Consider the following 27,376-nt stretch of genomic DNA (forward strand, 5'->3'; position numbering starts at 1 on the left):
TCGGCGCGGCGGCGGCGGCGGCGACTCGCTGCTGCTCTCCTCCCCTGCTTTGACCACCATCTTATTAGTACAGGAAATGACATGGAAAACGGAAGAAAGCGGCGTTTGGGGCAGACGCGGACCCCCCAATTCAGGGGCCGGAGCCGGGACTCAGCAGCCGCGTCCCAACCCGGCCCCGGAGAGAAGTCCCGGGGCCCCCCTCGGCCCCCGCCCCGCGCGCTGGCCCGGAGGGGGGAACCTGGCTCCTCGAACCCACACGGAGGCGGCGAGTTTTATAATCTAGCCCGCGGAGAAACCGAGAGAAAAAAATAATAAAATAAATGAAAAAAGAAAAGGTTAAAAGAACTTTCGAACTGGGACACTTTTTTTCTTTCTTTCTTTTTTTTTTTTTTTGGTTGGTTGGAATTAAAAGTTCTAGAATTTTAAGAAGTCATTCCGTGGGGGGGCGGGGGGGGCTCCCCGGCTCTCCTGGCCCCGAGGCTGCCCGCGCTGAACAGGATGGTCCCGGGGAATGAAGGCGTTGATAATTTTAACCCTTTCGGGACACCCCGCCCAGCGCAGCGGGCCCCCGCCGGGTCCCTTTTAACCCTTTGAATGCCCAGCAGTTTGCAGACACGAACTAAAGTTGTAAAGCGGGAGACCCGCTGTGAGCCCAGGGTATGGAAGGGACTGGGGGGGGGGGGGGGGGTTCGCTCGAAATGTTAACCGTTTCGGTGGGGCTGCGGTTTCCAGTGGGAAAGCTCATTCGCACGTGAGCTTCACATCGAAATTCGTTGGAGGCTTTGAGATTCTGAGAATCGGGCCCGGCTGGTCCCCCCCGGCCGACTTGGGAAAGACGTTTGTTGAAGCCGCGCGCGGTGGCTCGGTTCCTCAGTTTCTCCATCTGTGAATGGGACTCAGTGTCACGGAGACACCAGGTAGCCAGGGAAAGGTGGGGCGGAACGTTCACAGACACAAAAGTGTTGGGGAGGCGGAGACGCTGCCTTCGGCGCCCACGAAGCCGGAGGGGTGGCGATGGGGGCAGAGGACACCGCGGGATGGCGTAACCAGGACAACCATTCCCAAAATAACCCCGTGCTCCTGGCATTGTCTGCAAGGCTGGTTGGTGGCGGAACGGCAAGGTCTCCTGCCCCGGGAGGCTGTGCGACGCCGGCTGGAACTCGGGAGCCTAACCGCACCCCACCCCCCGCGCGCCCCCAGTCGGAGGTGCTTGGAGGGGTTCGGTCCCACGAAGGCGCCGAGGTGGGGCGCTGCCCAGTGAGGGCGCCCCCTCCCCGCCCCCTCAAAAAATCCATCGCAGCCCTTGCAAGAGCTGGCACAGGCGGCCTCCGCTGGGTACCACCCCAGGGAGGCCTCCCCCCGGGGGAATGAGGTTCCCACTCAAGCTCGCTGCTGGCTGGGAGCCCTGGCCCTAAGATGGGCGTCCACGGTCAGGTCCCGGAGTCTGGATGTTGGGGATGGGGGTGGGGTGTGCAAAAAACTTTAGGCACCACATCATCCTTCCCCCCCCTTAACTTTGACATCAAAAACACAGCTTCTTGGGATCCAATGGCTGTTTACTAGCTGTGTGATCTTGAGTAAGTGACTTCCCTCTCTGAGCCTCAGGTCCCTCCTCTGCAAAGGGAGGCACCGGAATTGCCCTTGCTGCCTGCGGGCTCTGTGTGAGGGGCCATGAGAGTGTATTTAAGGGGCCCATCCAACACCAAGCTGCTCATAGTAGATGCTCAAGTAACAGTAGCGAATGCCACCATCATATGACATTCAATACAAATATAAAAGTTCCCAGAGTGTATATCTGTTCCACACCAGGCAGGGTATTGGGTACAGGGGAGTACCAAGATAGCGAAGCGGGTCCTTCAAGGAGGTCTCCATCTGGCCAGGAGATGGAGGTCTCACAGCTAACTGGAAACAGTTCCGTGGTGAACGCACACCCAGCTTCCCTAAGCATTATCCTGGAGGCCAAGTGCTTAGGCAGGGGAAGAGCACTGAGGAAGGAGCCGTTCATTCCCCTTGAGGAGCAGGGTCGGCCAGAGAAGTGATGTCAGAGGCATGCCGTTCGAGGGACCTGGAATTCCCAGCAGCAGTAGGGTGGCATTTCCAGAAGGTGAATAGCACAAGCAGAGACCCAGAGGCGGTGAAGTGCCCACGGTGTCTGACATGTGGTCCTCTGTGACCAGAGTAGAGAGTGGGTGGTGGGCAGAGGAACTGCAGATGAGGCCAGAAAGCCAAAAAAAAAAAAAAAAAAAAAAAAAAAGGTCCTGTAAGAGAATGAGCTGGTAAGTGAGGCAAGGAGGGAATTTTATCTTGTGGTGCCAGTTTTCTATTTAAATCTGTCCAGCCATTTGGCCCAATCTGGCTTCCCTTTGCCAGGAATACTTAGTCCCAAGGCTGCATCTGTGAAGTGGAACCTAGAGCGTTGCAGGCTGGGGAGCTGATGCTTCAAGTGTCATACTCGGAGAGCGTAGCCCCCTGCCCAGACCATGTAACCTGGAGCTCAGACTCTTCCTATGTGGGCTCTAGTTTCTTTCTGCAGGGCATGAAGAGTTTGGACCAGGGGTCCCACAAAAAGTTCTGCCGGCAAGAAGTTGCCCCATAGAGACATAATCAAGACCAATGCACAGGAAGGAATCTGAAACAAAGCTGAGATAGTTGCTGGAACCATCTCCCAAGGGAACCCATGGCAACTCAAGGGTTGGCGCAGGTGCTCTGGATGAGTGTGGGCAGAAAGTGGCTCTGGGGTCTGAAGGTAATTGCCACAGACAAGTGGTGTTCACACGTGGTGTGAACAAGGCAGATCTTGTGAAGCTGGGCCTCAGCTTCCCTCTGTGGCTGAGTTGGGCCTGAAACAAAGAAACAGGGGTAGGGTGGGAGCTTCACCTGAATTCCCTGAAACCAGCAGAGGAGGGAGAGAAAGAGATTGAAGTGAAGGGAACACTGCACACACTTTTGGGACATTTCCATTTGACCCAACAATCCAAGGCAGATCTGATCATCACTATTTTTACAGACAGGAAAACCATGCTCAGAGAGGTTAAGAAAATTGCCCAAGGCCACACAGCTAGTTCGAGGTAGGATAAGATTCAAACCTGGGTCTGCTTGACTCCGTTGCTCAATGCCTTCCACTCTTGGACACTTCTCATTCATTGTCCTTTCCCATAATGCAGCTTTTCAACCTAATGGTTGGTAAAAATAGTTCCCAAATTTCTCTCTTGGGTCTATCGCACAAAAAGAAGTGACCAGAACTTTGTGATGTGAAGGCAGGTAGGTACCCCATGACCTCCCCTCGCAAAATATGTACTAACAAGCTGAGACTGAGATCCTCTAAGTGAACCAAGTTCAGCTCTTGGGAAAGAAAAGCTAATCTGAGACTTTCCTTACCCACTGCTAATAATGATACTGCAAAATATACATCCAGTGATACTAGCTAGCTAAATGCCCCCTGGATCATTAGCGATTCACTTCCACATTTGCTATAAAACAAGGATGTTGTTCATGGCATATACTGATAATCCCTTCTAAGCCCTCAAGGGAGAAATTTCATTCAGATTTAGTGCCTGGAAAAATCAAAACCTGAAAATCAACTGCATTTCACCCGTGGAACTGGCAAGCATGTCCTTTGCTAATAAGAAGAGCTCCATAACTGATCAGGTTTCCCTTTTTGCACTGGCTGCCAGGAAGCTCAGAGCCAAACTCCACCCCTCTTCCCAACAACTTTGGCTGTTGCTTCCTCCTCATTCACTCTTTCCCACTTCTAATCCAACTGACTCAGCTTTATTTCGTCTGTCCTCTATTAAAGATGTGCCCCCCTCCATTTTAATTGCAAGAAATCAACATTTAAAATAAATCTGCGTCTGGAAGAGTTTCTCAAGGGACCAGCATTCCACGGGCCTCGTGTTGAGCCAGACACGGTCCTCTTCTGGTCTGGTCTTGTCCACTTGCCCAACAGCTGAGGGATCCCTCTCTTGGAAGGAAGGAGGGACTGGCTTAAGACCAAGGGATTCCTCGCCCAGCTGCTGATGGTGGCTAAGACCTAATGCCCTGGGTCAGATGAGCATTGCTATTTTTTGCTCAACTGACAAACAGCTTGCCTCTCTCCTGCCAGCTCCCCAGGAAGCCCAAACCGCTATCCCCTACCTATTCCCTCCCCGAAAGTAGCCCCCATTATTTCCTCCTGTCACGACATGGCAGGAAACAGACCCCTCTTTTCTGCAGAAGCCAGCACCACTCACAACTGCTTAGGAAGCCTCCAGGTGATTGGGGTGGAGGTGGGGCTTCGTGGGGTGGCGGCAAAGGAGCCACTTCACCCCCTCAGGACTGGGAAGGCCACGCGGAGCAGAGGGGTCTGGACAGATGAAGGGACCAGGCCCACCAAGAGCTGAGAAGAGTTGCCCATGCAGGGGTCCGAAGCAGGACCTTGCCGAGGTGGCAGCAGGTCAGTGTGCCCAGAATGTGGCCTGGGTGGGGGTGGGGGGCACATAGGGAGGGAGATGAGTGGGGAAGGGCAGGGATGTGGACCATGCTTTCCCACAGTGTGGATTGATTTGAGGCACAGAAACCACTGGCAACCTTCAAGCCAGGGAGACGTGGGAACGGGTTTGTGTTTCACACAATCACCTAGGCTGCCATGTGACGACTGACATCTACGGAGTGCCAGGTGACAAGGTTGGCATCTCGTTTAATCCACCCCTCCTTAGAGAGGAGGCTGATGTGGGACGCATCTCTCTTTTTCTGGTTGCCCATCTGACGTCCCTTCCAGGGACTGGGGAACTACCCACCTTCCGGGGCTCGGTGGGGAGGCAGGGTGTGCCCTCCGCTCTGCCCACTGGAGAAGCTCAAAACACCCAAACTCCCTTTCCCGGTGCTGTGGGTGAAATGTCTGTGCCCCCCTCCTTGGTTCATATGTTGAAACCTAATCCCCAATGTGCTGGTATCAGGAATGTGGGGCCTCTGGGAGGTGGTTAGGTCCTGAGGGTGGGGCTCCCCCCGAATGGGACCAGCGCCCATCCAAAGGAGGCTCCAGAGAGATCCCCCGCCCCGTGCACCATGTGAGGGGATGGACGGAAGATGGTCATCTTTGAACCAGGAAGTGGGTTCTCACCAGATGCCACCCAATCCTGGACTTCTGCCTCCAGAGCTGTGAGAGATAATTTTCTTTTTTTCTTTTTTCTTTTTTTTTTTTTTTTTGAGAGATAATTTTCTGATGTTTGTAACCCACAGCGCCTTGGGAGATCGGTAAAAGCAGAAAAAGCAGATAAGGGGGAGACTTTGAACTGAGGGCTAGCTGTGGAGCCTTGTTCCCAAATTTGAGAATCTGGGCAAATCCCTGCATCTCAGGGGACTTCTTCTGTACCCTCTATCTATCCCTAAGTCTCTGTCTCCTCATCCCTAAATTGGGTTGGGAATGTTGCATTCAATCATCAACTGATAAAAGATGTTCCCGGTATTGCTCTTTTCTTCTAGTGCACTAGGGAACGGGAAGGAAGGAGAGGTGGAGACTGAGGTCTTGAGAGGCTGTTCTCCAGTCCCTGCCAACTCTAGGATAAGACTCCTGAATGCCACACATTCCTAAACCTGCAGGACCCCATGGAGATGGGGGAGCAGATTCAAGACTGCTGGGTGCAACCACAGCCAGACAGATTTCAGCCGAGGCCAAAGCAGGAGGGGAGAACTGCCAAAGAAATGGAACCACTCCCACAGCCAAAGGGTGCAAATAGTGAGTTTCCCGCCACTGGAGGTATGTAAGTCAGGGCTGGGGCTCTTGTGGAGAGAATTTATGCCCAGGTCAGGTCTCAGGTTTAATGAGTTCCAAAGTGCCCACCATAGGGGAATATGGGAATTATTCTCCATTCTAGGCAAGTGCAGGCACGTTGCTTGGTCGTAGGTACTGTCGTGAAGACAGCTCCAGGCCAGGAGTCAAGAGATGTGGGTTCTGGTCCTCCTCCTGCTATCTGGCTGCTGGGGGACTAGAGCTGGGTCCTACATCTGCTCCGAGCCTCAGTGGAGCAGTCTGTGAAATGAAAGACCAGCTTTCACATGCCGGTCCATGGAGACACCTCTGCCAGAGAAGAACTTCTCCCTGATTGTGGAGGAGACGAAAACCATAAGGTAATGTAGATAATTTCTTTTTTTTTTAATTTTTATTTATTATTTATGATAGTCACACAGAGAGAGAGAGAGAGAGAGAGAGAGAGAGAGCAGAGACACAGGCAGAGGGAGAAGCAGGCTCCATGCCCCGGGAGCCCGACGTGGTATTCGATCCTGGGTCTCCAGGATCGCGCCCTGGGCCAAAGGCAGGCACCACACTGCTGCGCCACCCAGTGATCCCTGTAGATCATTTCTTAAAGCAAATCTATTCAACTACAAGGATCTTATATTTGCGATTATGCATTCCCTATTATTTTGGTGTTAATGTTTTTCCCTTTATGAACTGATTGTAATCTCACATGCAAATGATGGAGGTAGCTTCGTGGGGTTTTTTTTTCCCCCAGTGACCCTACTTGGCAAAATAAAAAGTGATCAAACATATAGCAATTAGTTTCCTCAATTTTTTGGAATGTCTACTAATACATGAAATTAAGAAATGCGAGAATCAGTAGAGTAGATAACTGCAAATAACCTTCAACATAGTTTTTCCTCTTTCCCTCTCTTCTTTCATGGACTCACTCATCCACCCATCCGTTCCTAAAACATTAAGACCTACTGCACACCGGATAGTACCCAAGAGAGCCACTTGTCACATGAAGCTCACAGGGACCCAGGCAAGACGAACATAAAGACACACAAACAAATGGATATTTAGGTTGGTTCATATTCTTCTCTTGTAAACATGCTGCAGTAAATGTCCTTACATGTCTATTTTGTGTGCATCTCTCATTATTCCCTTGGAATAAGTTCCAGAAGTGGAGTTTTAGGGTCAAAGCGTATGCCCAGCTGTACATTCTGAAGCAATTTTGCCAAACTACCCTCCGAAGATTGAACCAGTGTCAGTTCTCCTTGACTCAGGATGAGGGGGCTGGTTTCTCTACACCCTGAAATGTCACCAATATGCTTAATCTTCAAGAGTTTGATGCGCAAGTGATATGCTCCATTGTTGTTTTAAGGGACATGATTTCGTTAGCAAAATGAGCATATTTTTACATGTTTACAAATCTCTTGGACTTTTGTGAATTGCTTGATCATATCCTTTGTCTATTTTAAATTCGTAACCTTGTGTCTTTTTATTGATTTATAAATGTAGTTTGCGTATTAAGGATAGCAAAAACCTTTGTTTGAAATATATAATGCAACTTATTTTCCCAGTTCAGAAAATTTTTGTAAGCTTATTTATGATGTTCTTCACTATATGGAAATTCAAATGTTTTGTTTTTCCTTTTGTTTATGGCTTCGTGGGCATAGTTAGAAAGACCTTCTCCTGAAGGAAACTGTGAAGACATTGTCCTCAATTTTCTTCTAATTTACTTTTAATATTCTGTGTAAATATTCGACCCATCTGGAATTTATTTTGGCGCAGCTCACACTTGCCTCCAAATTCTTAAATTTTGTGCTTATATTGCTAGCTGTTGATGGATCAATTTTAGACATTATCTGTTGGTTTTTCTGACATGGTAGATGCGAGTCTTTAGTTCATTCACTACTTTAAATTCATTTTCTTTTCCCTGATGCCCGCCACCTACCACTGCCACAGGCTCAATTTGGTCAAATCTCAGTGTTGGGTTGTGTTCCTACTCTGTGTTTTCACTGTAATGACCACATGAGTATTGTGAGCTGCTGAGTCAAAGACACACTATAATTAAATTTCCTTTATTTTACAGCTTTTTGTTTTTCCTAGAGTTCATAACAGATCATAATAGGCTCATCTTTTTTTATTTGTTTTTTTTAACAGCCTAGATTTTATACACCCTCCAACACTGTAGAGAATGCCTTTCACTATAATTTTCAACATCCTCAAACTTGTTAGATTATAGAGCAGAGAGCTTTGTTTTTTCCTAGAGACATTTTTTTCTTCTAATAGGGATCAGCAAACCTTCAGAAAAGAGTCAGATAGTGAATCCTCTAGGCTTCGTGGGATACCTGTGGCCTCTGTCACATATTTTTCCCCTTCCCCTTCCCCTTCCCCTCCTCCTCCTCCTCCTCCTCCTCCTCCTCCTCCTCCTCCTCCTCCTCCTCCTTCTCCTCCTCCTCCTGCTTCTAAGTACTCTCCACACCCAGCATGGAGCCCAACGCAGGGCTTAACTCAGGACCCTGAGATCAAGACCTGAGCTGAGGGGATCCCTGGGTGGCTCAGTGGTTTAGCGCCTGCCTTTGGCCCAGGGCGTGATCCTGGAGTCCCTGCATGGAGCCGGCTTCTCCCTCTGCCTATGTCTCTGCCTCTCTCTTGTGTGTGTGTCTCTCATGAATAAATAAATAAAATCTTAAAAAAAAAAAAAAAAAGACCTGAGCTGAGATCAAGAGTCAGATGCTTAATTGAGCTACCCATGCGCCCCTCTGTCACATATTCTTGTTATTTTGGTTTCTGGTTTCTGTGTTTTTTTTGTTTTTTGTTTTGTTTTGTTTTACAACCCTTTGTCCAGCATATTTAGAGATTAATGCATGCCATTGCTTGAACCAGCAGTCTGTTAATTTTTAGTATTGGGTAACATTTCATTCCATCAATATACCACAATTCCTGCCTTTTTACTGTACTTTCTGGGAGATGTCCAGGACCTTATCTTTCAACATTTAAGCTCTTTTTTAAAATGTTTTAGTTCTCATATTTTTAAATTTTTATTAAGAAACAGAGGAGTAAGAAACCTGTTCTTACAGCTTCCTTTATTTTTAATGGAGGCAACATTTTCTCTTCTCTAGGAATATTGCCCCATCCCACCGTTCTGTTTTACCTGCTTCTTTCCTTCCTTAACCTGATTTCTCCTCTGTTTATTGTGTTCTCTTTCATGTTGGGCTTTTCTTCAGATGTCCAGGGATACTTGGCTGCCTTTTTCCTTTTGAGAGTGGGGCCTAGGTGGGTGGATTTGTAGACAGGGCTTACTGGAAGGCTACAGTGAGTTGATCCCATGTGGACCATGTGGTGTACATCTTCCCTTCTTCGACAAACGGCAATCCTCCACTCTACCAGTGTGCATGTATGTGGGGGACAGAGGTGGGAGTTGGGATAATGGGTCTAGTCCAAGGTGACTTCAAAGTGATGCCAGGTCAGATGGACCCCTAATTTTGGACTTGAGTGGGGAGGAAGCTGGAAGTCTCCAACTTCTGCTTAAGCATCTGTGTGTGTGTGTGTGTGTGTGTGTGTGTGTGTGTGTGTTTTGGCTTTTGTTCTGTTTTTGAGAGGTGGGGGCAAGTAGAGGGAGGGGGAGAGAGAGAATCTTAAGCAGGCTCCATGCCCATTGCATAGCCCAGTGCAGGGCTTGATCGCACAACCCTGAGATTATGACATGAGCCAAAATCAAGAGTCAGACACTTAACCAACTGAGCCACCCAGGCACCCATGCATCTGTTTTTAATTCAGCACTTTCCCACCCTCCTCGTGCCTCGTGAAATCAAGTTAGAAGATTCCCTGTATCCATTTCTCTAGAGAAGGTATCTCTGGTGGTCTGCAGGTACAGGAGAGGGATAGCCCCTCAATTGCCATGAGGGGGGTTGGATGGGCCCTCTGGGGGTCTCAATGCTCCTTGCATAGGTTTTGAAAAAAGATTGCTGTATTTTCAGCCACAGGCTTCACCTTAACCTTCTGAGGGACCTGGTCCCTCCTATCCCTGTGCCTTTCCTATGGTTCTGGGTGAGCAAACTGGCTTTCTCCTTTCCCATGGCCCCCATGACCATTGATGGGTCACTGTTTGACCTCTACATGTGTGCCTTGATTTCTGAGGTGGACAAAGGTATAGGGAGTCTTAGGTGAGCTTTCCCCAGGTGCAAGGGGGCAAAGGCTGGCCGAGAAGTTTCCTTGAGGGGGCCTGGTCTAGCAAGCAAATTGGCACCACGAAGGGAAACAAAACAGAGCAATAATCACTGTACTAAGAAGATAATGTAAAAAAAAAAAAAAGAAGCTAATTCTCATGTCAAAAAAGGCATTGATAAAATTTAGTTTTCATTCCTAATAGAAATTCCTACTAAAATAAGAATAGAAGAACATTTCCAAAATGTAAGAGATTATCAAAAACCTATAGGAAACATCATAAAAACAAGTGAAAAGCTGATGTCAGTAACAAACAAAGATGCCTGTTGTCTCTATTCCTTTTTTTTAAGAATTTTTTTGACTTTTTTTTTTAAGATTTTATTTATTTATTCATGAGAGACAGAGAGAGAGAGGCAGAGACACAGGCAGAGGGAGAAGCAGGCTCCATGCAGGGAGCCTGACGTGGGACTTGATCCTAGGTCGCCAGGATCACACCCTGGGCTGCAGGCGACGCTAAACCGCTGCACCACCGGGGATGCCCCTGTTGTCTCTATTCCTAATCAATATTGCTTTGGAGCTTCTAACGAATGTAATAAGAAAAGAAAATTAACTAAGATGCATACATATTTTAAAAAGGGGGGGAAATAAGTTATTTGCGTGAGATTCTTGTTCTATAAAAAAATCATGAGAATCAAGTCAGAACTATCATAAACTATGGGTGAATTTAGTAGGATGGCTAGTCAGAATATAAATTTACGAAAATCAATGGCTTTCCAGTAGACCAGCAAGGACAGTTTAGAAATAAATGTAATTTAGGATCTTTAGAAAGATCCTACTCACAATAGCCACAATACCTTGAAATAAACCTAACAAGAAATATGTTAGGTCCACAAGAAGCAAACTATAAAAGTTCACTGACGATCGTAAAAAAAAAGACTTGAGTCGGACAGAGAAATATACCACGTCCCTGAAGGAAAACTCAGTATTGTAGAAATGTCCATTCTGCTCCAATTATCCTATAAATGTAATGGCATTCCATCAAACTCTCAATGGCTTTCTCCCTCAAACCCATGACCCCAATCTAACCATGAGAAAAACATCAGGTAAACTACAAGAGAGGGGCAGTCTGTAAATACCCAACCAATACTCCTCAAAATTGAGGTCATCAAAAAGAAGGAAAGTCTGAGAAACTGGCAGAGCCAGGAGGAACCCAAGGAGATATGATAACTACAGTAAGGTTATATCCTGGTTGGGATCCCACAGCAAAACATCTGCAGGTGAAAAACCAAGGGAATCTGAATAAATGATGGATTTCAGTTAATAATAATGTATCAATATTCATTCATTAGCTATAACCAATATATCATACTAATGTACACATTGATCACAGGGGAAGCTAGGTGAAGAGTATATGGGAACTCCGTAATATCTTTGCAATGTTTCTGCAAATCTGAATTTTTTTTAATAAAACCCATTTGAAAAATCTCAATGGGATATTTTTGAGGGAGGCAGACTGAAGGGGAAACTTTCAGCTTTATTCTAAATATTACCTAGAATAATAATTGGATGCTGACAGGACAAGATTTCCCTTCCAAGAGTCATGGGTGCCTACCAAGTTAAGGAAGTTAAGATGAAGTGAAGAGAATTCCATCTCCTCTCTTGAAGATTAGCTTCAAGCAACAACAAGAAAAAAAGAAACAGAACCCCAAACCCCCGCCTTGGGCAGAAGGAGGAGGCATCAGAAATCTCAGATCACAATGTAAGCAGATGGAAGGCAGCTGGAGGAAGGGATGCCTTATTGAGAAGCAAGAGTCAAATGATCTTTTCAATTTTGCAATATACCAGGAACATCTTCACAAATCCATAACCTTTCCCCTGTAATAGGGTTTATAATAGCTGCATTGTATTCAACATGTCTGGAGACATTCAGGTGTTGTCAAATTTTTGGACATTGTTGTAATAATGACAGTGACATCCTTGTGCACACATCTTTGTGTCATGACATTCTTGTGCGCACATCTTTGCCTGTTGGGTTCTAGGGATTTTCTAAGAATGAAATTACTGGGTAGTATGTCCGTTATTAAGGTTTTTCTTTAATTTTCCTTCCAATATTTTGTATTGATTTATAATTATTCCAGCAAAGTATGCAGATACCCATTGCCCACCCCTGTTGTCATCAGCTTTCCTCATTAGCATCCTATTTTTTTAACTTGTCACTGAAGTATAACATCCATAAAGAAAATTGCACAAATCAGGTTTAATGCTCACAAATTGTATGTTCCCATATAACCGACACCCAAGTCAAGAAATGGAGCATTTCCAGCTCCAGAAGATGCCACCCAGACAAAAGCCCCAAGAGGCAACCACTATTTCGATTCTGTTACTCCGAGTTAGTTTTGCTAATTCTTGAACTGCATGAAAATGGAATCATACAATATATGGATTTTAACATCTACTTGTTTTGATCATCATTGTATCTGTGAGATTCACCCCCATTGTAGAGAATAGCAGAATTTTGCTACTTTCATTGCTGTGTAGTATCCCATTGTGTGACTACCAGGGATCCATTCTACTGGTGGTGAGCATTTAGGCTTTGTCCAATTATTGGCTATTTTGAACAGAGCTACTATAAACAATTTTTGTATGCTTTTTGACGGACATGTGCATAGTACTATCTCTTAGGTACTTACCTTGATTCAGATTGCTCGGTGATAAGATAGGTATGTGTTTCACTTTATAGAAAAGTATCAAAAAGTTCCCTAATGTAATCATATTAATTTACACTCCCCACAACATTAGGTGAGTGAATTCCAAGTGGCCCACATAATTGATAACAGTATTGTTGATTTTTATCCTCACTCATTCTGGACAGTATGTAGTGATGTCTCATTGTAGTTTCAATTGACCTTTTCTTGATGAAGAATGATGTTGAGAACCTTCTCCTGTGTTCTTTGGTCATTTGGACATCCTCTCTTATGGAGTGATTAAGTTTTTTGCCCAATGTTTAGTTGAGTTGTTTGACTTTGTTTTACTGATTTTTCACATATATGTATTGTGAATATCTTCTCCCAGTGTGGGGCTTGCTTTTTCACCCTCCTGATGTCTTTTAATGAACAGAAGGTCTTAATTTTAATGAAGCTTATTTTATGGCTCATGGTTTTGATGTCCTGTTTGAGAATTTTTTGCCTATCTCAAAGTTATAAACACATCCTTCTGTGTTTTCAACTAAAAGCTTTGGACTCTTGTCTCCCACATTTAGATCTATAATCCATTTCAAATTAATTTTGTGCATGTTGTGAAGTAGGGATCAAGCTTCCTTATTATCTATATGGATAGCCAATTGATGGAAGAACAACAGAGCATTTTATTTAAAAAGCATCCTTTATCCCTTGAGTTGCAGTGGCCTATTGTCAAAAATCAGTTGACCATTAAAAAAAAAAATCAGTGACCATAGAAGTGTGGGTCTGTTGCTGGACTCTATTCCACTTCATTCTTCCATTTGTTTATCCTTGCACCAAAACCATATAGTCTTCTTAACCATTGTAGCTTTATAGTTAAAGTATTAATATCTGAGAGTATCAGTCCTCTAGCTTTATTTTCCTTCAAGGCCATTTTGGCTATTTTGGTTGCTCTATATTTCTGTGTATATTTTAGAGTCATCTTATCAACTTCCTTCTGGGATTTGATTGAGGTGGTACTAAGTCCATAAATCAGGTAGGAGAGATCATTGATATCTGGGGAGAAACAGTATTGAGTCTTCCAGTCAATAAATATGAAATGCCTTTCCATTTCTTTTAGTCTTATTTGACTTCTCTCAACAATATTTTATAGTATTCTGTGTATCCTGCAATTTTTCATTGCTTTCCTTCTGAGGCATTTGATTTTTACAAATCCACGTCTAAATAAATAAATAAATAAATAAATAAATAAATAAATAAATAATAAAATAATTAAAATCTACGTCTAAATAAGATTTTAAAGTTCTATTTCCAATTTGCCTTAATATTACGTACAATTGATTTATGAAGTCACTTTGTTTAAGCAACCTTTCCAAGTTTATTATATTCTAATAGTTTGTTCATAAATCTTTTTGAATTTTTGGCATATACCATCTTATGTCATACATGAATAAATGTTAGTTTTACCTTTCCTTTTCAATCTTATACCTTTCCTTTTTCTTGCTTTATTCCACTGGCTAGAATCTTCAGTATAACGATGAATAGAAGCAGGGATAGTAGCCTTCCTCATCTCGTTTCTAATTGCAGCAGGCAGCGTTCACTATTTCACTATTAAATGTTGTTAGCTAACTTTTTGTAGGTACCATTTATTCGATTAAGGAAATTCCTTTCTATTCTGTTTTCTGGTAGTTTATTATGAACAGATATTGAATTTTGTCAAAGAATAAATCTATATCTATTGAGGTAATTTATAATTTTTCTTCATTTTGTAATGTGGTGGTGAATTGCACTGAAAGAATGTTACAGTACCTTGCATTCTTGGACTAACCCACTTCATCATAATTTATTTCCCTGTTTCATATGTCACTAGATTTGATTTACTAATATTTTGCTTGAGATTTTTACATTTACATCTATGAGAGATATTGACCTATAATTTTCCTTTCCTTTCTTATAACGTATAATAATAAAAATGTCAGATTTTGTTATCAGAGTATGTTAGTTTTGTAAAACAAGTTTGGAAATGTTTTCTCTGCCTCTGTTTTCTGAAAGTATTTGTATGTGATTGGCATCGTTTCTTCCTTAAATATTGGGAGGAATTTATCAGTAAAGATATCCAGCCCTGGAGGTTTCTTTGAGGGAGAGTTTTAAGTTAAAGACTCAGTTTTTTTAAATGAATATTAGACTGCAGTATTTCTACTTTTTCTTGTATGGTAAGTTATGTTTTCAGGAATTTGCTCGTTTAATCTAAGTTGTCAAATTTATTGGCATAAATAAATAAATAGTACTTAAGATCACCATATCTTTTAATGTTTGTAGGATCTGTAGTAATGATCTCTTTTCTCAGTGATATAATTTGTAATTTCTCTCTTCTCTCTCTCTTTCTTTTCTTGATCTTTCTAGGGGCTTATAGATTTTACTTACTTATTTAAAAGTCTACCTTTGGGATCCCTGGGTGGCTCAGCAGTTTAGTGCCTGCCTTTGGCCCAGGGTGCGATCCTGGAGTCTCAGGATCGAGTCCTGCGTCAGGCTCCCGGCATGGAGCCTGCTTCTCCCTCCTCCTGTGTCTCTGCTTCTCTCTCTCTCTCTCTCTCTATGTCTATCATGAATAAATAAATAAATCTTTTTAAAAAAAATAAAAATAAAAGTCTACCTTTTATCTATATTGATTTTATTGTCTATTTTTTCTATCAATTTGATCTCTGCTTTCATCTTTATCTGTTCTTTCCTTCTACTTTCTTTAGATGAAATTTGGTATTGTTTTTCTAGCTTACCAAGATGGAAGTTTAGAAAAGTTTATTTTCCTTGTGTCTTTTTCTCTAATAATTGCAATAAAGGTATACATCTCTCTGTAATCACTACTTTAAAAAAAAGATTTTATTTATTTATTCATGAGAGACACACACAGAGAGAGAGGCAGAGACACAGGCAGAGGGAAAAGCAGGCAGCATGAAGGGAGCCCAACATGGGACTTGATCCCGGGTCTCCAGGATCACACCCTGGGCCAAAGGCAGCGCTAAAATGCTGACCCACCCAGGCTGCCCTGTAATCACTATTTTTAGATACATCTCAGAAGCTTTTCACAGACCTTAGTTCAAAATATTTTCTGTTATTGTGAATACTTCTTTGACCTATGGACTATTTAGCCATGTGTTGCTTAATTTCTAAACATTTGTAGATTTTCTAGCTATCTTTTTGTATAGATTTTTAATTGAATTTCACTCCAGTAGAGAGCATATTCTGTGTAATTCGAAACACAGAATATGTCCTTTGAAAATTTCTGTTATTTGCTTTATGGTCCATCATATAGTCTATTTTGGTAAATGTTCCATAAGTATTTAAAAAGACTGTTCATTCTGAAGTTACTGACCTTTTACATTTTATATATGCATTTTATATTTTATAAGCCAAGAGTTTTCACTCTGTCTTATATATATTTATATATTTTTTATATATGCATTAATTACGTCAAGCTGGTTAATCATTTTGTTTAACTATTCTGTATTTTTCTACTTGATTGCTTACTTACTCATTTTATCATTTACTGATAAATGTATTAAAATCTGTAACTCTGATTTTGAATTTTTCCATTCTTTTTAAAAAATTTGTTATTTTTGCTTTAAATATTTGAGGCTTTTAAACTAGGAGCATACACATTTTGTAAGTTTCTTCCTTTTTGCATTTAATAATACTTGTTGCCTTTAAATCTACTTTGATAGTAATATAATCACCAGATGTTTGCTAATAGTTTCAGGCAATATCTCTTTTCATTTTTTACTCAGCCTTTGTCCTCATGTATCATGTGTGTATCTAATAAACAACTGATCGTTGGGTCTTGTTTTTGTAGTCCAAATTGACAATTTAAAATTTTAGTTGCACTAGTTTTCCATTTATAATTAATCTACTTACTAATATGGTTGGATTTAGCACTCCCATCGTGTGGTTTGATTTTTATTTATTTTATTTTTTAAAAACTTTTATTTGAATCATCTATTCTTTGTTCCTGAATTCCTCCATTCCTACCGTTCTTGGTTTATCAACTACTTTTATATTTTTCATTTCCATCAGCATATGATATATATTTTTTTTTCTTCTGGTGGATCTAAATTGCATCTTTGCATTATTGTAGCCTACCTTAAGATTATACTTTTACTTCTTGAACAAAGCAAGAACTTTACCTCCTCTTGTCTTCTGTGCTTTTATCATTGTCATTCATTTGTGCTCATACATTTACTCTAAGCTCAGGATACATTATTGTTATTGCTCAATTAAGTAATCAATATTGCTTTATGTTCATCTACCTATTGATCTTGTTTTGGTACCATTCATTCCTTCCTGCAGTTCTGTCCTTCCCTCCGGGATTAATTTTGTTCACTCTGAAGGACTTCCTTTTGATATTTTTTGGTACTGGTTTGCTGGTCATGGTTCTGTGTTTTTGTTTGTACAAAAGTATGTTGGGGCAGCCCGGGTGGGCAGCGGTTTAGCGTCGCCTTTAGCTCAGGGCCTGATCTTGGAGACCTGGGATTGAGTCCCACGTTGGGCTCCCTGCATGGAGACTGCTTCTCCCTCTGCCTGTGTCTCTGCCTCTCTCTCTCTCTCTCTGTGTGTCTCTCATGAATGAATAAATAAAATCTTTTTAAAAAGTATGTTTACTTCACCTCTAATTTTATTTTTTTTATTAGTTAATTTATTTATTTATGATAGTCACATACAGAGAGAGAGAGAGAGAGACAGAGACATAGGCAGAGGGAGAAGCAGGCTCCATGCACCGGGAGCCCGACGTGGGATTCGATCCCGGGTCTCCAGGATCGCACCCTGGGCCAAAGGCAGGCGCCAAACCACTGTGCCACCCAGGGATCCCACCTCTAATTTTAAAGGAGTTTTTGGTAGGTATAGAATTCTAAATTGGCAACCTTTTCTTTCAGCACCTTAAATGTTATTCTACTGTCCTCTGGCTTCCATAGTTTCTAGTAAAAGTCAGTGGTCAGTTTTTCTGTTACTTATTTTAAGGTAATGGTTCCTTTCACCTCTGACTGCTTTTACAGTTTGTCTTTACTTTTTAGCAGTTTATTATAAGCCTACATGTGATTTACTTTATATTTATCCTGATTCAATCTTGCTGTGCTTTATATAACTGAATATAACTGAATCTGTGGTGTTTGGAAAATTCTCAGGCATTATTTCTCAGATACTGATTGTGCCTTATTACTCTCTCTTCTTTCTGGCACTCCAATGACATGTGTGAGAACTTTTGAATGTGTCTTACATATTTATCTTCCTTTATTCTCTGCTCTGTTCTTCCTACCCCTGTATTTTTTTCTTCACATACTTCAATTTGGATATTTACTATTGAGTTCATTTGAATTCACTGATCTGATCACCTATTGTGTCCAATCTACTATTAAATCCATCCAACAAGTTCTTAAATTCTGATTTTTTTTTTTCAATTCCAGAGTGGTCATTAGATTTTTTTTAAAAAATATTCTAACACTCTGTTGGAATTCTCTACCATTTTATCCAATTAGTGCATCTTTTTCTCCATTTATTTTCATGTATTAATTATAGTTATTTTTATGTTCTGGCTGCTAACTCCACCATCTGGACCATCAGTGGGTTTCTTATTTTTTGGTGACTTTTTCCTACCTCCATGTCTACCACTTTTTAAATTGTCACTGCCAGACATTGTAAGTAAAGGGGCCATGGAGACTATATAAATTATGTCTTTCAGTAGCAAGGATTTCTTCTTTTCTCTGTTAGGAAAATAGGGGGAGCGGATGATCACCTCAGTCTAGGAATGAGTTATGTAATGAATGGATTGCTATATTAATAGGCTGCAGCCCACTTCTGGTTCATCTCTGTTCTTTAGCTATGATCCTCCAAGATTTTTTATTAAAAGCCTGAAAGCTCTCTGTTGCCTCAGCCCCGAAAATCTGCCTTTTGGGTGTTTTGCACTTAGCTCTTTCATCTCCCACTCCATAAAGGTCCAAAAGTAGTGTGTGGTTCTTACAGGCCCCTCCTCTAGCATGATTTGGTCTATTAAGCACCTAAGCCAAGAGTTTTCACTCTATAGTTTAGCACCTTAGCTTCGTCTGCCTTCCCAGAACACAGCAAATCTCCCATGTGGGAATACTGACCTGGGATTTTGACTTCTTTCAGTTTATAAAACAGTGCACCAGACCCAGGCAACTACCAAAATGGATTATATCTCTTTCCCTCACCAGAGTCCCTCTGCTCGGGCCAAGCCAGATTCTCAGCCTGTGCTCAAAATTGATCATTTCAATCCTACACAAACTCTGACAGCTTTTCTTCTTCTTTTTCAATCTTTACGTATTTCTTCTCTTCTTTCCTTATTGTACTAGTTCAATCTATCTGTATGGTGTTCAGTAGAAGTAACAAGAGTGGGTATCTTGTCTTACTGCTGATTTTGGAGGAAAAACATGTAATCATTCATTAGTATAAAATTAGCTGAAGACTAGATAGATAGATATCCACTCCTTTGTCAGGTGGAAGAAGTTCTCATCCACTACTAATTTGTTGAAAGTTAAGAAAAATCATGAATGGATGTTGAATTCTGTCAAATTCTATTAATAGAATAAACTGGTAACAGGTGAATTATACTGATTGATCTTGAAAGATTAAAACAAATTCACATTCCTGGAGAGAACCTTTCTTGATCATGATGTGTCATCATTTTATGTGTGGCTGAATTACATCTGCTAATATTTTTTCCTTTTAATAGATTTTATTTTTGAAGCTTTAAATTTACAGAAAAATTGAAAAGACAGTATAGAGTTCCCATGCCCCTCACCCCATTTTCCCAGTTAATCACATTTCCAATTACTATGATACAATACAGTTAATGAGTAAATATTGATACTTTATTCTTAATGAAGTCTGTAGTTTATGCAGAGTTTAGTTGGTCATCTTTCCCTCATTTCTTTAGGCTGGAAATTTACAGCATTGAATTTGAATTGTTCTCCTTGTCTAATATAAGCAGTTAATAGCATACATTTCTTTCTAAGCACTGTGTTAGCTGCCTTCCACACATCTGGAGTTGTAGTATTTTCACTATTGTTCAGTCCAAAATATTTTCTAATTTTTTCTATGATTTCTTCTTTAGCTAATGAGTTAAGGACAGAGTGCTCAGCTTCTAATTATTTGAGGATTTTCTATGTATCTCATTGTTAATATCCAACTTAATTTTGTTATTTATGGAAAACAGCCTTTTTAAGATTTCAATTTTTTGAAAAATTTTGAGGGTTATTTAATGGACTACCACAGGGACTTTCTTGGTGAATGTTTCATATGCACCAACTGTACTCTGCAGTTGTTTGGTGTGGTCTTCTACAAATGATTAGATCAAAGTACAGTTGACCCTTGAACAATGTGGAGGTGGGTTAATTCCCAATGCAGGCGAAAATCTGCATATAACTTTTGACTCCCCAAAAATGTAACCCCTAATTGACTACTGTTGACCAGAAACCTGATAATAAAAAAATCAATTAATTCATATTTTTCGTTGTATGTATTATATACTGCATTCTCACAATAAAGTAAGCTAGGAGAAAGAAAATGTCAAGAAAATCATAAAGGTTCTTGCTCTCTAGCCAGTCTGATAAGCTCTGAAATGTTTAATTCATTTGCATTTAACATAATTCCTCATATAGTTGAATGTAGGCCTGGCAATTTTGCTGTTCGTTTTCCGTATGTCACATACATCTTTTGTTCCTTTTTTCCTCTGTGATTTTGGATAATCAAACATTTAAAAAACAATCTTTTCTCTATTGACCTTTCAGCTAAACCTCCTTGCATTATTTTTTAGTAACTGCTCTAGGGTTTTCAGTATGTATCCTTAGCTTCTCAGAGATATTTTATCACTTCACACCAGACTTTGTAACGATCTCCCATTTCTTTGTGTTATTTTTTTCCTATATATTACAACTATATACATTATAAACTCTGTAAAACAATATTATGATTTCTTACTTCAATTATATCTTTTAAATTAAATATTATATAAAGTACAATTTATATTATATATAACTATATTTTATATAATATATATAAATTATAATTTTAAATTATAGTAGATATTTAAGTTATATCTTTTTTTCAAGATTTTATTTATTTATTCATGACAGACACACAGAGTGAGAGAGAGGCAGAGACACAGGCAGAGGAAGAAGCAGGCCCCATGCAGGAAGCCTGATGTGGGACTTGATCCCAGGACTCCAGGATCACGCCCTGGGCTGAAGGCAGGAGCTAAACCGCTGAGCCACCCAGGGATCCCAGTTATATCTTTTATATCTTTTGAATTCAGAGAATAACATTTTTTTTCAATAGCTACTTCCATGTTTGACATTTCTAGAGTTCCTTCCTTCCTCTAAATCTGAGTTTCCTTCAGATATAACTTCTCTACAGCCTGAAGAACTTTCTTTATTATTTCTTTTTTTTTTAAGATTTTATTCATTTATTTGAAGGGGGGGAGTGTACATGCACAAGTAGGGAGGAGGGGCAGAGGGAGAAGGAGAAGCAGATTCCCTGCTGAGTGGGGACCTCGTTGTGGGGCTCATCCCAGGACCCTGAGATGATGGCCTGAGCCAAAGGCAGACACTTAACCGACTGAGCCACCCAGGCACCCCCAAACTCTGGTTTCTGTTAATTATTTTCCCCTGAACTCAGGGTCGTATTTTCCTATTTCTTCATACATGTCCTGTAATTATTTTTATTTTTTTTATTTTTATTTTTCTACTGTGAATGGGATGTTGAGAGAATGCAGAATCTGTTATCTTTCTATGAAGAATGTTGATATTCATTCCAACAATCAGGTCACTCAGCTGGACTCAAACTACACACTGTCTCCTCCCCAAGGGGCAGGAGCTGAAATCTTCATTATTTCTTTTTTTTAAATTTTTATTTATTTATGATAGTCACACAGAGAGAGAGAGAGGCAGAGACACAGGCATAGGGAGAAGCAGGCTCCATGCTCCGGGAGCCCGACGTGGGATTCAATCCCGGGTCTCCAGGATCGCGCCCTGGGCCAAAGGCAGGCGCTAAACCACTGCGCCACCGAGGGATCCCATCTTCATTATTTCTTTCAGACTTCCTATTCTCACTTTTCACCAGTAACCTTGGAATCTCTGGGATCAGCCTAGGATTTTGTAGAGTTTATACCTAGTTTGTTGGTTCCCCCTTTTATGGAGTCATCCTTTCTGGGATTTACCCTCATATTCTTTTTTTAAAAAGATTTTTATTTATTTATTCATGAGACACACACACACACACACACAGAAGCAGAGACACAGGCAGAGGGAGAAGCAGGGAGCCTGATGCGGGACTCAATCCTGAGACCCTGGGATCACAACCCGAGCCAAAGGTAGACACTCAACCACTGAGCCACCCAGGCATCCCTTCACCCTCATATACTATCTGCTTTTGCTGCCCCAAGTTCTATGGTATGACTCCTCACAGTTTCAAGGAGTCTTCTGTGTCAGTTTTTTTTTTTTTTTTAAGATTCTATTTATTTATTCATGAGAGACACACACAGAGAGGCAGAGACATAGGCAGAGGGAGAAGCAGGCTCCCTGTGGGAAGCCCAATGCGAGACTCGATCCCAGGACCCTGGGATCACAACCTGAGCCAAAAGCAGATGCTCAACTGCTGAGCCACCCAGGTGCCCCTTCTGTGTCAGTTTCAGCCACCCGCTGGCTGCATGGACCACGGAGCGCTCTCAGGTGAAAAAAACAAAAAAACAAAAAAACCATTTTTCAAAATGTTTCCTGTCTTTTGATCAGTATCTCTAATTTCTGACTTCTGTTCACTCTCCTGTATCTCAAAATAGCTGTGTTTTTATATTTTGTTCGGGGTGTATAATTACTATCTGAAGGCAGTATCAATGAAATCAGTGTATCAAAGTATCAATGAAATCAATGAAAGTCATTCACTATTCCTGGATGTGGAACCAGTTTACACTATTTTGATAGATGTATTTTTGTAATTTACTTTACTAACTGACATGCAGGTTACCCTTCTTTTCAATACTTTGTTGACTATTGATAATTCATTCCTCCTGATAAACTTTAGGCTTATTTGGTTATGCTTTTAAAAAAAAATCCCTGAGGGAAATTGAACGGAATTTCATTACATTTGTAGATTTTTTTTAGAGATTTATTTATTTTAGAGAAAGAGCACGCGAGCAGAGGGAGGAACAGAGGGATAGGAAGAGAGTCCTTAAGACTCCTTGCTGAGTGTGGAGCGGGACATGGGGCTCTATCTCAGGACCTCGAGATCATGACCTGAGCCAAAAATCAAGAATCAGATGCTTAACTGACTGAGCCATCCAGGTGCCCCTCCATTTGTAGATTTATACGGACAATTATTGCTTGATATCTTTATAATATTAGGACTTGCTTCCTCTAACAGTAGACATCTCCATTAGTTCTATTTTATGTGGCTCATGAACGTTTTACAGGTTTCTTCCTCCAGATGTTACTCCCCTGAATAATTTTTCACAAACTATTTGATAATTAAAAAAAAGTTTTTGTGGGGCACCTGGGTGGCCTCCATCAGTTAAGCATCTGACTTTGGCTCAGGCCATGATCTCAGGGGTCCTAGAATTGAGCCCCATGTCAGGCTCCTTATTCAGTGGGGAATCTTCTGCTCCTCCCCCTGTTCATGTTCTGTCCCTCTCTCAAGTAAATTAAATTTAAAAGTTTTTATAAAGAATCTGAGCACAATCTTCCTTCTTTTTTTCCCCAAGCACTAGACATGGGATTGACCATATTGACCTGCTATGGCTGTATCCACTGGGACCCAGTTATAAAGGCAGAAAGCACACTGATTATCAGAGCAAGAGAAGTACATAGGGGATTGTTCAACAGGTCCTGGAGGACCAAAAAGAAAGGACAGAAACTCTGAGGACACACAGAGGTAGTAGCTTTTGGAAACATCTGTCACCCCAGGGCTATGGGAGGAGGGAAAGAGATGTTTTCGGAGGAGGTGTACCCTAGGGACTCAGACCTCTCCGGAGGGGGTGCTTCCATGCCAGTGCTAGCATCTCCAGAGCTCAAAGGAGGTTCTCTGCAGAGCTGTCACTTAGACTTCTGGGCCGAGTGTGCTGGGGTTGGCTGCTAGTTGCATCTCAAGCTCTCAGAGGAGAGTCTCACGCAGCTGAGACTCTGACCCTTAAGAAGGGGCACTGCCCAGCTGGTGCTAGCACCTCCAAGAGGATGCAATGAGACTGGTTCTGAGGCTGCCAAAGGAAGTTGGAAACAGGAACCAACGTCCTCCAGAGCCAGCTGCCACTGCCAAGGTCAACAGCCTTTGCTGGGGTTATATAGACAGGAATGGATGCAAGCAAGAAGGAAGGGATTCAAGTTCCTTCTCTCCTTCTCTTGCCTCAGCTCTCCTGCTAGTTACCCTCAAATGGCAGAGAGCCAGCTGGCAAGTGAGAAAAGAAATGTTCAGATTGAGCCTGGCATCAAGGAGCAGAGCATGGAAGAGTGGGCGTGGAACTGTCTCAAAAGAGGAGACACCATCCTAACATTCATTGTTTCCAGCCCTGGAGTGACAGTCACAGCGCTCATCTGTGGGTGATATTAATTACTCCTCAAGTTGAATCACACTCTCACCTGACTATCCTGCGACCTAAAGACTAAATTGTGAAATCAGCCATCACCAACAATCCTTTCATGAAATCCTAAGGGGAAAAGTGGAGACAGTAAAGAGAAAATTAGCAATATATACAAATATAAACACACACACGTAATAAGCAAGAAGCAAATACACATTATTGCAGCCGTCCTTGCTTCCCTTGCTGTTCACCAGGTCATAGCTGACCTTACAATTCCCTTCTTCTGAGATCCATGTCATGTTCCATATTCTTTAGATGGTTGTGTTGTCCAATTGTGCAACAGTCTGATGTTTCAATGGTCCTGCCTTTTTTTGCTTAAGGTAGCTTTACGTTGGCTTTTATTATTGGACATGGGGGAGTTAAGAGGTGTCCCCAGAAAGCCATCTCTGGGCTTCAGACCCAGTCCATCCATTCATTGCAGAATCTAAGCAGTCTGATTTGATAACCATGATCCATCACACCAGGCAGTAGAGTAACCTCTTGTCCCTGTTGGTTCAATGGCAGGAGGAACCCGAAATTTCCAGGCTTATCAACTAACTAAATGGGCCCATTGCTGTGTTCCACAGTGGAAGTGTTTTTCCCCTGGGAAAAGAGATTTCCAAATCAGCAGAGTTCAACGTCATGGGGATAAGAAACAGAAATTGTGCAGGTGGTTATTAGGTGTAACAGGGAGAGAGAGAAGCCACTGCCAGCCCGTGTTTTCTGGTGCTGTTCTTATGGATGTGGGAAGGGAAATTCTTGTACTGATTGCCGAGTGAGAGCATATTGCACATCCTCAGACAGAGCCTCAGCTTCCTAGGGTGTTGTCTTTAGAGTAGAAGCACAACGGAGTCTTCTGAAGGCCATTCCACTTTCCAGTTAGGCTGCTGGTTTCCAAGTGATGGAGTTTGTGGTAAGAGTAGTGGTTTCTATGGGCCCAAATCCATTGTCGCTTTTTTGCCACGTGATGAATATCTTGGTTAGGAGCAACATCGGGTAGAAAATCACGATGGCAAATAATAACATTCCATCTGTCTGAAGATTGCAGAAATCTATACATATGCAGAATATTGATTTAATAAAAAAAATAGTGAGATAATTACCCTGGGAGAGATAGGAGAATGTGTGCATGCATGCGTGCAAAGGGGCAGCTCGGGGCTCGGGGAAGATTGTAAGAAAGAGACATCTTCACCTTCCAGCATTGTTAAGTCAAAGTGACGCCTACAATAAAGAGCTCAAGCACTAGAACTATAAGCAGGTTATTTAGAAATACAGACATTAGGGGCGCCTGAGTCTACCTTCGGCTCAGGTCATCATCTCGGGGTCCTGGGATCGAGCCCCACAACAGAGTCCCCGCTCAGCAGGGAATCTGCTTCTCCCTCTGCCTATATCTCTGCCGCTGTCTCTGTGTCTCTCATGAATAAATAAAATGTTTTTTTTAAAAAAGAAATACGGAGATTAAACATGAGAAACAACGAATTGAGCTTGGTTGCATGTGGGGAGCGGACGACATGAGTGGGAAGAGGAGAATGCTGGATTTTGTTGTCTTAAAGAACCACTGGACATTTTAAAAAGTGATGTATTGCTTTGACTAAAATTAGAGCTGTGTAAATATAAGAAGGAATCTTACCCTTAGGTCTGAGTCTGGAGAGTTGTCATTTCCAAGATTCCTGCAGCCTAAAGAGCAGGAGGGTTTCTGTGCGAATCTGGGGAAGAAGCCTCTTCTGGGAGCACTTTACTGCCCTCTGCTGGAAGCCCGAAGTAAGCCTGTGGGAGGGCGCCCCGCTGGCTTAGAGGCGCTGGTTAGGAAGCCTGGGGTGTGTGTGTGTGTGTGTGTGTGTGTGTGTGTGTGTGCACGCGCGCGCACGCCACCGATGGAGGTGAGGGGGCACTCTGATGGGGACCTTGGTCCTCAGGATGTGTGGTTTAGGTCCTTGTGCCAGGGCGGCCAGAGCAGCCTGTCCTCCGTTTGGGTGCTGGTGCCCACATTTGAGGAAGAGCCCTTTGGCCCTACCAGCCCACCAGATGTTTGCATCTGTGGGGCTGTGGGTCCCTTTCAGACTCTTTCTCCAACCTGGCCTCATCTGTGATGTGTTTCGAAATTCCCCAAAGTCCAGGGTGTGCACTTGCTTCTTGACCTTATTCTAACTCGCCAGCAATCCACACTTCCTGCCCCACCCCAACGCCGGTAGCTTTTCCAGTGATTTCAGTCAGGGCTGGAGTAGGATCCAGGGAAGTCAGGCCTCCATAAGCACACTTTTCTAGCCACCACACCTTGGTCCACTCTTTGGCTCTGGTCTCATCTGTCCTGAGGGAGAAGTTGTCCCACCAGGGACACGGGATGAGAGATTCTTCAGGCTAAGCTTAGCATTGCCAAGTTGGTATGCACTGCTGGTGCGGGGATGCTTGCACACACCGGGCCTAAACCACCGCAGCAGCCGAGAACTGCAGGCACGGGCCACTGAGTCTTCCTATTTGCTAGAATCCCGATGCGGGGACAGCAGCTACCTCACCTCTATGGAGAACAGATCTCACGTGGTCCATGTGCCCACCTGCTGACCACATGGTGCTTCCAGCTGAGACACGAATGGTCACTTGAGGCAGGCATCCTCACTGGAGCAAAAAGGTCACACCCTTTGCCAGGGCCTAGAACATCATGGACTCAGAGATGCCTGGGTGGCTCAATGGTTGAACATCCACCTTTGGCTCAGGGTGTGATCCTGGAGTCCCAGGATCAAGTCCTGCATCAGGCTCCCCTCAGGGAGCCTGCTTCTCCCTCTGCTCGTGTCTCTGCCTCTCTCTCTCTCTCTGTCTCTCATGAATAAATCAATAAAATCTTAAAAAATACATATATCATGGACTCAGAGATTCAAGAATGGAAGCAACCTCATGGACTAAGAGCCCATCCCTCCCTCTACCCCTTCCCTGCCTGGAGGCCCTCAGCTTCTGTCTACATGCCCCCAGTGATAGGAAGCTCACTATCTGATGAAGCAGGCCCTGCTCTTTCTGGAAGGATCTGACTCAAAGTATTTCTTTCTCCCATCCTTCATCTGGCCCATCCTACCCCCTAGATCTCACTCTTGGTTCTGGCCTAGGCTTCCTCCACCCCATGATGGCCTCCAAGTATTTGGGGAGAAGGAGCAAATCCCCTGAGAGGCCCCCCCTCTAGGAAAGTTGGTTAATCAGGACTCTTTCAGC

General features: G+C 42.6%; 1 long non-coding RNA gene across 4 annotated transcripts; it reads left to right on the forward strand.

Moving 5' to 3' along the window:
* Positions 1–456: 456 nt before the first annotated feature.
* Positions 457–25,904, forward strand: LOC111090973. 4 transcript variants are annotated; one of them, XR_005373494.1, is made up of 5 exons: positions 457–657; positions 4,313–4,432; positions 4,531–6,105; positions 6,695–6,799; positions 23,327–25,904. It is a non-coding gene; the product is annotated as an uncharacterized LOC111090973 (long non-coding RNA). The 4 variants fall into 4 exon arrangements; XR_005373495.1 differs by lacking the exon at positions 457–657 and having other exon boundaries at positions 2,292–4,432; positions 4,531–5,713; positions 5,882–6,105; XR_005373493.1 differs by lacking the exon at positions 457–657 and having other exon boundaries at positions 2,291–4,432.
* Positions 25,905–27,376: the final 1,472 nt, after the last annotated feature.

The sequence above is a fragment of the Canis lupus genome, chromosome 18 (assembly GCF_011100685.1).
Source record: "Canis lupus familiaris isolate Mischka breed German Shepherd chromosome 18, alternate assembly UU_Cfam_GSD_1.0, whole genome shotgun sequence".
Classification (NCBI taxonomy): domain Eukaryota; kingdom Metazoa; phylum Chordata; class Mammalia; order Carnivora; family Canidae; genus Canis; species Canis lupus.